Here is a 13817-nt window from a genome sequence, read left to right on the forward strand (position 1 = left end):
ACTGAATTTTAAAAACAATCCAGGAAATGTCAGCATTATCTTACTGTAATGAACAAATCTGCTCTGTTTTAGTCTAGCTCTGACTTCCTTAGACCAATTACACATTAAACATTTTAGCCACTGTTAAAGACTTAAAGGCTTAGATTTTGGTTTTGCTTTGTGTCCTTTGACTAGTTCAGTTCTGTCTGTTTATGAATCAGTTAGTTGCCTTAGCTTGCCTGTAGTGGTTTAAAGTGCAGCAGAAACACCCTTCACTAGTAGTGCAGGGAAGACATGCCCTCCCATGTTACTGGGTTCAATTCTTCTAATATACAGCGATAATTTTAAGGTTCTTTTATATTATTTTTTAAGTTGCTCGGAAAACTAGCAGCAGGTGACATCTCTGAAATGATCCATTAGTCCACTTTCACATCTATTACTTGTGCTGACTAGTCACTCTTCTGTACTGTTAACATCCAAAGGCATCGGGAGTTTTTTTTAAAAGGTTTTTTTCCCCTTTCTAATAATCCTCATAAATATTTCAGAGAGAGCATTTTATTTAATGACTTTTTCTTTTTTCTTTTTAGTCTGTGCATTTATGTATGTTTATGTTGCAATTTTATCTACTTATTTACTGCTTTTATTGATATTGTTTCTCTCATTATGCCATTGTTTTATTTGGTCATTGCATTGTTTTGACTAGTTTAAGTGTCTTCTAATTTTCTGGCTCTGTAAAGCAGTTTTGCTTTCCAGCCTTTGCCACTTTTAAATTAACTGTATAAATAAATTTCACTTTGATATACACAGAGATAGTACTGGGATTTCCCCATAAATACAGCTCTACCATGGACTTAATTTTTAAAAAGTAAAGTTCATTTCAGTTCATTTCAAGCTGTTTAATCAGTGACTCTACACCTTCTTCTGTGTTCAATCTAGTCCAATAATACTCATGACTGCCAAGTGACATCGGTGACCTGAACTTCCACAGGCACAAACTTAATTATAAAACTGAACTTTGCTGCTCCACCTGAAAGATTTCTGGTTGTAGATCTGATAAGCAATACAGAGTCAGTCATCCATAAGAAGAAACCATAGGAGAAATCGCTTACACTTCTCATGAAGGACCCAGACATCATCATCCTCCCATGAGAAAGTGGGTGGGTTCACCGTGTTCAGCACAAATAACTATCAGTTCATGGTAAAATATCTCTTTATGCAGCCACAATACAAACTAGGTGAGATAAAGGTTGTACCACCGTGCGCTACAAGGAAAGAAGGCAAGTAGTTACGTAGAAGCACTAAAAGAACAGAAGGTATACCATTATCAATGTTTGGGATTTGTCCAGTTTGGAGCCTGGATCAATCCATTCTATTATATGATATGTAAACATCCTCCAAAAACACAATTAAAAAATGTATTTCCTTATATGGCATTGTTGGACAAAGACACAACTTCTGTAGTTTTTACTTTGTACACTGCTACAGTGCATTTTAAGTAATCTGTTAAGATGTGATTGAAGTGTGGGATTTAAGCTTTCAGTAAAGTAATGTCAGTAAAGTAAAAGTAAAATAAAAGTTTATTTATATAGCACCTTTCAAGATAAAATCACAAAGTGCTTTACAGAGGCAGAAAACAGACATTAAAATCTAAAACAAAACAAAATCAACCAAAAGCAAGTTTAAACAGATACGTTTTTAACTGCTTTTTAAAAGACATGACTGAGTCCACAGATCTCAAACTCAAATGGAGCGAGTTCCAGAGTCTGGGAGCCACTGATACAAATGCTCTGTCACCTTTTGTTTTTAACCTTGTATGCGGGACAACCAGCAACCCCTGGTCACAAGACCTCAGGGACCTGCTGGGGTGATAAGAAAGAAGAAGATCACTTAAGTAAGTTGGAGCTCCACCGTGCAGGGCCCTATAAGTCATGATTATGATCTTAAATTGGACCCTGAACTTGACAGGGAGCCAATGCAGCTGAATCAGCAGGGGAGTGGCATGGGAGTATTTGTGATGCTTTATCAGAAGCCTAGCAGCAGCATTCTGAACACCCTGCAGTCGTTCCAGGGAGGCATTACTTAAGCAAGTAAACAAGGAATTACAATAGTCTAAAAATCTACAATCTGGTACATCTGATACGGTATACACTGGCCAGCTCAGAAACACCAAAAACCCTGAAAGACCACAGAAGACAACTGAAGTGGATGATCGCAGAATTATTTCTATGATTAAGAGAATTCATTTTCTAACATCTAACCAAGAACACTCCCAACGAGGTAGGTGTATCATTGTCTACATGTATTTAATTAACTGGCACCTTTATGAATTAATGGAAAGGGTTTAAAAGAAGGTGCTAAATTCTGATTACACTCATGAACAATAGGCTAGGTGGCCAGATAACATCTTAAAGAGGCTGCACAATTCTGAAGACAATTCGTTTAGAATATGAAACCAAGATGAGCATGTATTAGAATGATGGGAAGAAAAAAGCATAGAAAAACAGAGACGCAGGTCAGGATTGGGACATCTACCAGATCGTGGAGGCAACATTATGGCAGGGGGCATGTATGGCTACAAGTGGAACTGGGTCACTAGTGTTTACTGATGATGATGCTTGATACTGTTGGTGACTGCTAATAGGTGTAGCATAATGAATTCTACTCAGATTCAGCCAAATGGTGCAAAACAGATCCGACAGCAGTTCACTGTCCAAATAGATAATGACCGTAAGCGTACTACAAAAGCAACCATAAAGTTTCTCAAGGCGAAGAAATTTGATATTCTTCAATCACCAAGTCGGTTACCTGATCGAAGCCAACATGACGTGATGTTTACCTACTGAAACTAAGTCAAAACTGAAAACAGAAATATGCACGCATATTTTGTTTGTGGGTTCTAGACTTCAGGGAGTCATGAAGTAGAAAATGATTTAATAATGATGATAAGTTGATTATGTAGTTGTAGGTTTGTGCATTTGCAAAAGTAAACATATTCTTCGAAAAGAGATGATAGGATAGAAAAGTTGAGTTTATTAAATTTTAATCAACGCATATACTGAAGGAATAAAACATTCCTTACAACAGGTTTACATGCTATTTTTTTTACAGCAGAAACATTTAAGAAACTCATTAAAAAGACTAACAGAGTAATTACCATCAAGTAAAGCAGAAACGAAGCACTGTCAGACTATATTTACACCAGCTACAAGAAACATGTCGCCTTTCCAGCTCTGAGATGATTCATTATAATAAGAACATGGTGGTCTTTAATTACTTTCATAAGATTGTCATATAATCATTCAATAGCAATTTAGTTGGCTTCGTTCTTAAACTTTTAATGCCCAACATCTGTATTTATGATATAATGGAAACAAAATAAATAAATAAATAAACATGTACCATCCGTTTAAGAATGGAGCATTGCAAAGATGTGTCATGTTTGTGCAGTTTTCCAGATTAGCACTGCCTTTGTGCTCTACCCACCATCAAAGCAAGTCAAATACATCCAACAATGTGCTGAATTGCTGCACAACATACCTCAGTGCACAGTAAACTATGATTTGAGTCTTGGGGAAGAAGGAAGCATAGATAGGAAGGGAGTGAGAGGGAAGCAGGGGAAATAGTAACTTGTCATTGCTGGATTAGTAATGTCTCTGTCACTCTGTCAGTGAGGCTAAGAGGAGCTAAGCTATTAATATGTTCACACCAAGTTTGAAGCACACAGATACACAACTATACAGCTCTGCTTTTAGCTTATACTTCTTTACCTCTCTCTCTCACACACACATACATACATACATGCCTACACCCCCCTACCAACTCCTCCAAACCACACATCATAACAGGTCTCACTACCATCTTGTAAACCTTCCCTTTCACTATTGTTGCTATCATTCTGTGTCTGTGTGTGCATTCTCATTCCACCAGCAAGTCATCTCCTCAGTTCTCTGATCACTTCAGCTGCACTGTCCCAGTCATCTGGTAACTCCTCCCTACCACCCAAAGCATGTCTTTCTCTTCTAACTGAGGATCCATCCAATTTGTGGGGTATATGCGTCACCAACATTCAGCATCACCTCTTCGATTTCCAGCTACAAAATCACGAATCTGTCTGACAATTGTCATTCTCCACAAGATTGCTCACATGCTCTTCCTTTAAGACTCCTGCTCCATTAGTTTTCCTATCTACACTGTGATAGAACAGCTTGAATCCACCTCCAGTGTGCTTAACTTTGTTTCCCTTTCACCTGGTCTCCTGCACACATAATATATCTACCTTTTTACTGTCCTTCATATCAACCAGCTCATTGCCTTTACCAGACATTCCTGCCTCTCCCATCTTCTATTCTATCCAGGCACCATTAGCACAGTTTGCAACTGTACCCTGTGTGCCAATTGCATTGGAGGCACTTGTTATTAACATGTGCTCTGACTAATCTGGTACTAAAATCTCATTCTGAATGATGTACATGGCTAAGATTTAGTGCTGGATGCCCTTCCTAACATAACTCCAATTTACACTAGCTAGTATGTACTGCACAGTGTGTGTGTGTGTATATATATATATATATATATATATATATATATATATATGTGTGTGTGTGTGTGTGTGTGTGTGTGTGTGTGTGTGTGTGTGTGTGTGTGTGTGTGTGTATACATGCTATCAACAACACACAGAGGAAGTGGTTGATATCAAGAAATACTACCTGTGGCTCGAAAAGACCAGGCTGAACGACAGCTCAGAGGCTCTGATCATGGGAGCATAAAATCAGGCCCTAAGCACCAGCTCCATAGAAGCAGGAGTCTACAACTATTGACAGGATCCAAGTTGTAAACTTTGCAAAGGTGCCCCGGAGATAGTCCAGTACATTATAGCAAGATGCAATGTGCAAGTTAGGGCAGTCAACACTGACAGGTACAACCAAGTGGTTGGCATCGTGTACAGGAACATCTGTGCTGCATATGGATTAGAAGTCCCCAAGTCCCAACAGGTTATACTTACGAAGGTGGTTTAGAGCAAGAGGGTCCTTTGGGAATTCAAGTTCCAGACAGACAAGTGACATTCAGAAGTCATAAATACTTAAAATAACACCAAATCTCATCCATCCATCTCCTTCCACTGTACTACTAAAGGCTGTACAATCCCTGTAGCCAATCCCAGCTGCCATAGCTGGAGTTTAACCCATCAAGGGGTGGGGGTTCAACATCCAATTGTCAGTTGGTCTCAGTTTACGGTGTCAAGAACCGCAACCGTTATATGCTTTTACATTAGTAATATTAGTACATTTCATAGTTGCATGAACTCAACTATAACACTTATGCTGAATAAGAAGTGTAGAAGTACATCCTTATTCCTTCTCATAATGCACTTTTAATGTACAGAGGCTATGTTAGTTGAACAAAAATATAACAATATATTGCTCAGTCGTAGTATTGTTAACACACACTGTAGAACAGCATGTAAGGTTATATTCTATGTGTGCCATTACAAGTGTTGGGGCATTTGAGTTCATATGTGCCTTTATGCTTTGTCAGTATGCATGCTTTGTTTGTGTAGAATTATTTAGAGGACAGAAGCATCCATGGGCATCCAAGGCATACACCTTCACACAAACACACACATATACACATGAGCAAAGCTGCCCAAGAGAAAATTTAATCATGATCTCACAGTAAAAAAAAAGAAAATGTGTATGAATATTCACATTTTGGGAAATTGTTTGTCTCTTGTGGGGGTGGTTTAAGTGAAAGATCATCGGTGAGAAGAGGGTATACCTCGATGTTACAACGATTCTCTGTGGTGAAAATGTGGGAATTTAAGAGAAATTGGTCCTGTGCATGTTTTCCATGGTGGTGCAATGTCTGCAAGTATAACTTAGACACACACATGTATACACACACACAGAGTGAGAGAGAGAGTGAGAGACAGAGAGGGCAAAGCAGAAGGAAAGAGCCAGAAGGAACGGAAGTAGGGGGTTGTTGTTGGAATTGAAAAAGTAATAATGTGACAAAACTTGAAATTAGACTGGCTGAGAAACGGAAATGAAATGAGTGTGTGGGGGGGAGTGTGTTTGTTTGTGAGTGTGTGCAGTCAGCATAACGAGACTGATGCTGCTAGTGCTGCTGCTGCTGTTGCTACAGCTTGTGTCCATGTTTTGTGTGCTAACAGGAGAGCGCTGATTACTGGTTGAGCTCATAGTAGTAATTCTGCTGAAGTCTGATCAGGTACTTGTTTTTCCTTGTGAAGGGAAATAAAAATGAATGTTCACCAAGGAAAATGAATTCAGTGGTTAGTCTTTAGCTTTACTCTGTGCCTCTATGGTGTGTTCAGACACAATCTAAAGGTTATTTATGAGGTTGCACGGGTCCAGGTATTTCATTTTGATGCCTAATGGCAGTCTATACCAGCCTTTAAAGGTCTGTGTTGATATTCTTCCCCAGACCATCACTGACCCACCGCCAAACCAGTTATGCTGAACAATGTTGCAGGCAGCATAATGGCTTGGACCTGCCAATTCTGGTATTCTATGGCAAATGCCAATCTGACTCTCTGATGCTAAGCAATGAGCACAGGGCCCACTAGAGGACTTTCGGCCCTTGGGCCACCCTCATGAAGTCTGTTTCTGATTGTTTCGTCAGAGACATTCACAATAGTGGCCTGTTGGAGGTCATTTTGTAGCTCTGGCAGTGTTTATCCTGCTCCTCCTTGCACAAAGGACCAAATATTGGTCCTGGTGATGGGTTAAGGACCTTCTATAGCCCTGTCCAACTCTCCTAGAGTAACTGGCTGTCTCCTACAATATTCCTCCATACTCCTGAGACTGTGCTGAGGAGACACAGAAAATCTTCTGGCAATAGAACATGTTGATGTATCATCCTGGAGGATACCTGTGCAACCTCTGTCAGGTCCAGGTAGGTTCCTACCCTAGACAAACGCAAAACTACTGGACAAACAGTCAGAAAATGAGCAGGGGGAAAAAAACAGTGGCCTAAACCCATAAAACTACTGTTTTGGGGGCTGTCTTGTTGTTGCCCCTCTAGTGTACCTGTTGTTAATTTCATTGATAACAAAGCACCAAAAAACCTGATTAACATCCCTTCTGTTACTTAACTGACCAGAATAATACCCCAGAGGTTTAACTGAGATGATGTTATACTCTGTTTAAAAGTGTTTCTTTACTTTCTTTACTTTATGCTGGCAGTGCAACAAAGACTAAACCACACATAATGATATAGTAATGTGTCTGCCGGGTGTATTTTTTCGTTAACATAATGGTTTTCCAGCTGAATTAGAGGTTTAGTGCAGAGCAGCATTTTAAGTGAGAGAAGAAGAACAAACGCTTTAGCTTTTCTTTGACATTGGAGTGTTTTTAATGACAAGAGCTCTGCAAATGAGACTACTGATGATGAGGAATTAGTTTTGTGCCATTCAGGAATCAGATCATTTAAAAGCACTAGAAAATGGCATAGTGATTCAAAGCAAAACAACCTCAACAACCTCCTTTACATACACAAGTAGTTTTTCAGGCCTTATTTCCTTATTTCTAACCAGCATTTGAACTGAAACTGTGTTTTGCAGGGTTTTTTTTTTTTTGGTTTTTATGGGTTTTTCGGGTCTGTATTTTTTGTCATTTTAGGCATTTTGGTGAAAATTACACAGAGATTTTTTGTGTTGTTGTTTTGCTAGATTGATGTGGGAATTTTACAGTCATCATTGCAAAAAATAGCCTATAGTTTCAAAGATAGTGCTCAAACAACAGCAATCACTGAAGTACTTACTGTGGCCTCAAACTGGACAACAGAAGCACAGGGGAGAAATTTCAATTTGACCCACAGAATCATGGTCTTAAAGCATAAAATGAAACCAATAGATCAAACCAAAAGCATCACATGAAAGCTACAGTCTACTACTCAGCTATAGTTATAAAACCTCTAGATATATTACTGACATAAACAGTCAGCAGAATACCGGGCCTAAAAGACCACGACAAGGACATCAGGTGTGATAACACTGGCCATCATTTAACATGTGTCTGGGAGAGAATGAAGGTTTGCAAGTTAAAAAGAAATCAGCAACATAATTCTTTCTGAAGTTGCTGAAATTCTAGGTGGGTTAGTTTCCATATGTACAGATAGACACAACACCTAGACACAAAATTAGCTAAACAAGTCTCACAGTGTTTACTGCACAGATGAATTACAGAATTAAACTCTGCTGAAGTTGGTTGTTTGACTTCCACATAAACTTTCTCTGACTTTCGGTGTGGTGGCTTGTGTCAGAGTGGGACAAAGTGTGACTGCTTCCCACAGCGTGCATCTCAGTGTTTGTGCTATTGAGTGTATACTGTCTGCGTGTGTGTGTGTGTGTGTGTGTGGTTTGCTCAAGGCTTACTAGAATTGTTGTTAAGTGGTTACACTGTCACAGTAGTACTGCCATCTTCATTACAGTGTTAGCTCCTAGGTAGCATGTTTTTATGCTTTCTCCCTCTTTTTTCATTTTCTTTCTTTTTCTTGCTCGCTCTCTTCTTATTTAGTTTCTCTTTGTGCCACATAGCAGTCTGACACAAATTCTGAGTTTAGCAATGAGAATTGGCTTTGTTATCCAGCAATGTAATAGATGAAGTGCTTTCAAGTACGGTTTATTGTATAGATCCAAGACTTAGACTGGGATTGGTTGGAAATATAACATATCCGTTAAAGGGTAAAAGAAATGTAACTGTATTATATAGATATAGCTGGATAAATAGTTGTGTTGATGATTTATTCATTGTTCTAATATTTAAGAAAATTTACTTTTCTCTTAAACCTTTGCTGTTTGTCTTTGTTTCCACCTGTGAAAAATCTCATCTCAGAGCAGGAGATAAAGGATGATTCAACCCTGTACCGTGTAATTCTATGTGCATGTTCACTAGCTAGCATGAACAAGTTCAAAAAATTACAGTGTTTACACAGGTAGTTTTCTCCAGCCTAAGACACAGATTTAAATTCACTCGGGCACATTCAGACTCCCCCTTCCAGCACAGACGCTTCAAGCTGAGCTGTCATATGGATTCAAACATACGCACACACTCACTGAGACGTATTGCATTCTGCACACTGGTGTTTGTGTGTCTATAATTGTGCTACATCTCTATACTGTGGAATATCTAAAAGTTCTAAAAAGTTCTAGAAATATCGCTTTCCCTAACGAGTAGAACTTCCACAAACTTTAAAGAAAGAACATGTGGTTTTCCCTACGAAGAACCAGTAAAGTGGCAAAAGAAAGACATTGTGGTGAACATAACCAATGACAAGGAGAAGGTTTCAGCTGAAAAAGCAATAGTCAAAGTATGAAACCCAATATAATTAAGATAATCAAGTCTAATACTAATTCTAGCTCTAATTAGCTCAAATTAAAGCCACAGACATGATTAACCTAATCAATAATCGTGTTGCATCAGTGGTCTTTTGGGAAACTTTGGATCCTAATATTCATGTTGGTGCTAATTTCACACTCCCGCCCCCACCTCCATGGCAACGGCTCTTTCCAATATCAGAGGCGCCTTCCCTGTTAGGACAGTGCAGCCTGCCACCCTGCAGACTCTGCTCAGCAACAACTTGAGGAACATGAAAAGAGCTCGAGGCATTCAGCCAGCCTCCTAACTCCCTACATTCCAATTCAAACAAGCATTCCTGGGATGTACTGGAGCAGGCCTGATCCACAGAGGCCAAACACTGTGGCCCACAGAGCCCTAAGCATCTGCTGCCAACATATTGTGCCAGACACCACAGGACAGAGGTCCCATGCCCATGCCCCAATAGGTTAGAGCTCTTCTGGCTGCATAAGGGAGACTTAGAGAAATTATCAGAGCAATGGTTTCCATGTTACAGCTGGATCAGTGTCTGTTAAGCGTCTGGTCATCATTCTTGTCTCTCCAGCTAGTTATTTCAAAGCACACTTATTTATAAGTGCATTGAAAACATAAATTAGAATTTATGAAGCCTGTTTCATGTATCTGGAAGGTGAGTCGATATAACACTGAAAATAAATGACTATCCTAGAGGTGGGTATAGATGAGTTTGCATATAAGTCCCAAATTAAAGACATTATCTTTCCAAAAATTAAGAAATCAAATAAAAAAGCAGTGACCAAGAGACAGTATCTGAAGAAATAAAGGGATATTTAACTTTTTCATGCAGATTCTTTCACACATCCTGACACAGTTTAGTTTTGATTGTGACAAGAACTCTAATGGCTAACTAAGCAGAATAAAACAAACCTGGAAAAAATCCTTTGCTCACGATGTTTACATCATTGACTTGGAACATGTTTGTTTCTCCTTCTTCCTGTCTCTCTGTCCCTTTCTTTCACACTCATATACCCATGCACACACACACATGCGCATGCACGCACGCGCACACACACACACACACACACACACACACACACACACACACACACACACACATCTCTTTCAGCTTCTCCATGGTCTCATTATTATCTTGCTAATGGTTCCCTGTGGATGTAAAGCTCTGCTGATCCAAGCAGCTGGAGACGCACACACACACACACACACACACACACATATGCCAAGCAGACACACATGCCCATTGTATATTGTGCATGCCCAGGTAGAGAGTAAGTTAATCCAGGACCATATGTACCCAACAGTGCAAAAAATTTGACACATTTAATAATTTAATGCCCTTCCTTACCTCTCACCACACACAAACGCAGATTCATTTTGACCATACTGCTAATCCATCTCTGTGGAAGTACGGGGATTTAATTCTGTAATATGTCCTGTACTGATACTGTATATCCTAAAGTACTGAAACAGCAATTTACAGACTAATAAATTGGCCTAAACTCTGTGGGCACATTTTACATTTAATTTCTTAAAACTTAAGTAGAGTGCCCCATAGCTAGTTTTTTCTTCAAAAAAAGTTCAGTCATGACTATTTTAATCAAAAAGAAAAAGTTCATTTCATTTGCAGCCATGGCAGTCTGGTTTTGTTCTCTGGACCTACCCACCCAGCAGCATCCAGACCCCCAATACAGATCAGAGCAGACATCACTGACTACAGAGATGACAATGATTGAATCAGAAACATGAAAAAGAACATGAAAAGCTTGGAAGTCTGTTGCAAAACACTTTGCAGACACAGCAGGATCTTAAGCACCAGAGGGGATTCATTTCTCAAAATGTATTGCCATTTTTTACATCCCAATATGCAACAATTTCCAAACTTTAAAAAAAATGGAGGCTTTTTAATTAATTACAGTCGTCCTAGTTATGATACCCACTTAACTACATGTTGTTATTTGCAATTTCTAAAAGTTGCAATTTGAAACCGCAAATTGTTCAGGAAAATTCAAGTAATCTCTTTAAAGATTTCTTATGCACTAAGGAAAGCATTGTTGGAGACACCAAAATGACATAGGAACTTTGCAATGTTGCTTTTACTGTATATAGGAATAAGACCAGAATACAACCAGCTGTCTGAGCCAGTTCCTCTTTTGCAAAGAGATGCGTTGCTCCCATCTGTGCAAATTGACTCCAATTGATTGCAGCGCGTTGGCAATCTGTCTCCATTTAAGTTTTTGCAAACCTTCATCATTGGACCACGATTTTTTGGGGACAGGCTGCTTCCCACTATGTGACTCCCATATGCAGTCACCTTGCGATTGAAAGTGGACATCTAGAGATTGAGGGTATTGTACATTCACGATCTCAGAGACCAGTTGGTCACAAAAACTAGTCACCAGTCAGTAAAGATAGATGGATAGATAGCCCGAGATGCAATAAGAAGAGATGAATAACACTGACTAAGTTCAAACCTCCCACATCTGAGTACATCTGAGCCATGTTTTCCTCAAAAAAAGTGGTTGCGAAGGATATTTGAGGTTTCTGCAAAATTGCAGGAATTTCCTTAAACATTTATTAGTAAGGTTCTAAGGAAAAATCAGAGAACGATTGAGGTCGCTAATTTTGAACCGCGGCTTTGCGAGGGTATGCTGTATAACACTGCTTGCTTTTGCTTTTTTTTAATATGCAACGAAATGTTGCCAAACATGTAGTAGACAGACTTACACAAACTTACCAAATGTGTACAGTATGGATATGTACTTTGTTTTGTGATGGAAGGAGAGTCTTGTTAAAATATAATTTCTGAGTGTGAGGCTGCAAGACTTCATTCATGTCACTTGCGGGGTTCTTTTTAAGTGGGCAGAGTGAAATTTATCGCCTGGAGTGCCATATGTGAGTGTAAAGCAGCAGGTTTTTTTGGGGGGGGGGGGTTTTGGAGGGGGGGATTTGCAAAAATTGTAATTAGAAAATAAGTGTAAACCAAAAAACATGCATTCAGTTCGCCGCACTGAGTAAGTGGACTGGCTTTAAATGCCAGCTGTGGTTACCATTAATCATCACAAGTGCTTCACACAGAAAATGTGTTTCCTTCATAAGACCCCGTTTACAGTTCTTTGCAGAGGAAATGAGATCTACAAATTGCATCTAACTAGGTGAAAACTGTTTAAGGTTTTGCCAAAAGAGTGATTGATTTTAAAAATCGGTTCTGGACGCACGCGGAGCGTTTGGCTCACAGAATTTAATTTAGTTTTTTAGAAGTTTTTGCTCATTTTCAAGACTTTTCACTTCGGGCCAGACATTAAGGCCGATGATTTCTAGAAGCCCCAAAATGCAAATTATGAAGAAATATAGACTCTTGGTATATTAACATTTTTATGTTGCAAGTAGTTAAAGGTCTGTTTTATTTATGGCATCATATTTTGACATTTGAAATTATATTCAAAACATTGTTCGCAGCAATAAAACTCTCCTTCTGCACCGCTCTGCCTCTCTCTCTCACAGATCAATGTACCAGTCTTGTAGTGACACTTGAAGTACTCTTATCTCTCCTCTGCAGACCTACTCAGTTCTTGGTACCTCTCTTCACCCCTCCACTTCTCTCTCCCCCCTCTTTTTCCTCCCTGCCATTTCCCTCCTCTCATTGATGCAGATGATGGGTGCTACCTAAACTTGGGTTAACAATGACATATGAGCCCTCTCTTGCAGGTCATATGCAAGTACTCTGCTTTGCTGACATTTTCACAAGCAAGACTGCAGTGAGTGCAGTGGCTCTTTTGCTTTCTGTCACGTACTTTTTTCTCTTTGTGTTTTTAATCTTTCTATTATGCAAGTTCTCTTTCACATACTGTACATGTGACATATTTTGTGTGTTTGATCACTAGTTTTTACATTTGACCGCACTTAAGTACCTCAACTTAACCTTATCGGGTATTTATTTAACCATAAGGCACTACAGATGCTTTTAGAACAATGACACTCCTGCACAATATCTTAGCTGTAAAAGCATTTAAATTTAGCTGGAGGAAAATTATGTCATTGCCTAAAAGGTACAAAGTAGCTGATCTCTGAACAAATGTGAGCATTATAAAAAAAACAAAAACAAAACATGCAATGGAGAAACATAATTTATGCATGATCAAATATGCCTTCACATTTTCTTCTCAACAAAAGAAATATGCGGGTGCCAGTTTAGCTCACTGGATTGAGAAGGTGACCTAAATGGTGTAAGGATAATGCAGAGGCCTGGATTTGAATCTGCCCTAAAGCCCTTCACTGCGTGTCTTCCCTCTGGTCTTTCTCTGAGCTTTCCTGTGTTCTCTCCACTATATTATCGCAGGAGAGGCTATAAAAGCCCAAAAATTACATTAAAAAGTCTGTGCACCAGTCACAGCAATTATTCACTAATGATTTAAATGTAATACGATAAAGTCCTGTCATGCTTTTCTTCCAGATTTCCCACTTGCGCTAATAATGAACAGAAGCCAAAGT

At 39.1% G+C, this 13817-nt stretch overlaps 1 protein-coding gene across 7 annotated transcripts in view; it reads left to right on the forward strand.

Annotated features, from left to right (window-relative positions):
• csmd3b (CUB and Sushi multiple domains 3b) overlaps positions 1-13817 on the forward strand; it is a 380853-nt gene that overhangs the window by 154738 nt on the left and 212298 nt on the right. The window lies entirely within an intron of this gene.

The sequence above is a fragment of the Simochromis diagramma genome, unplaced genomic scaffold, assembly GCF_900408965.1.
Source record: "Simochromis diagramma unplaced genomic scaffold, fSimDia1.1 OVJJ01000753.1, whole genome shotgun sequence".
Lineage (NCBI taxonomy): Eukaryota > Metazoa > Chordata > Actinopteri > Cichliformes > Cichlidae > Simochromis > Simochromis diagramma.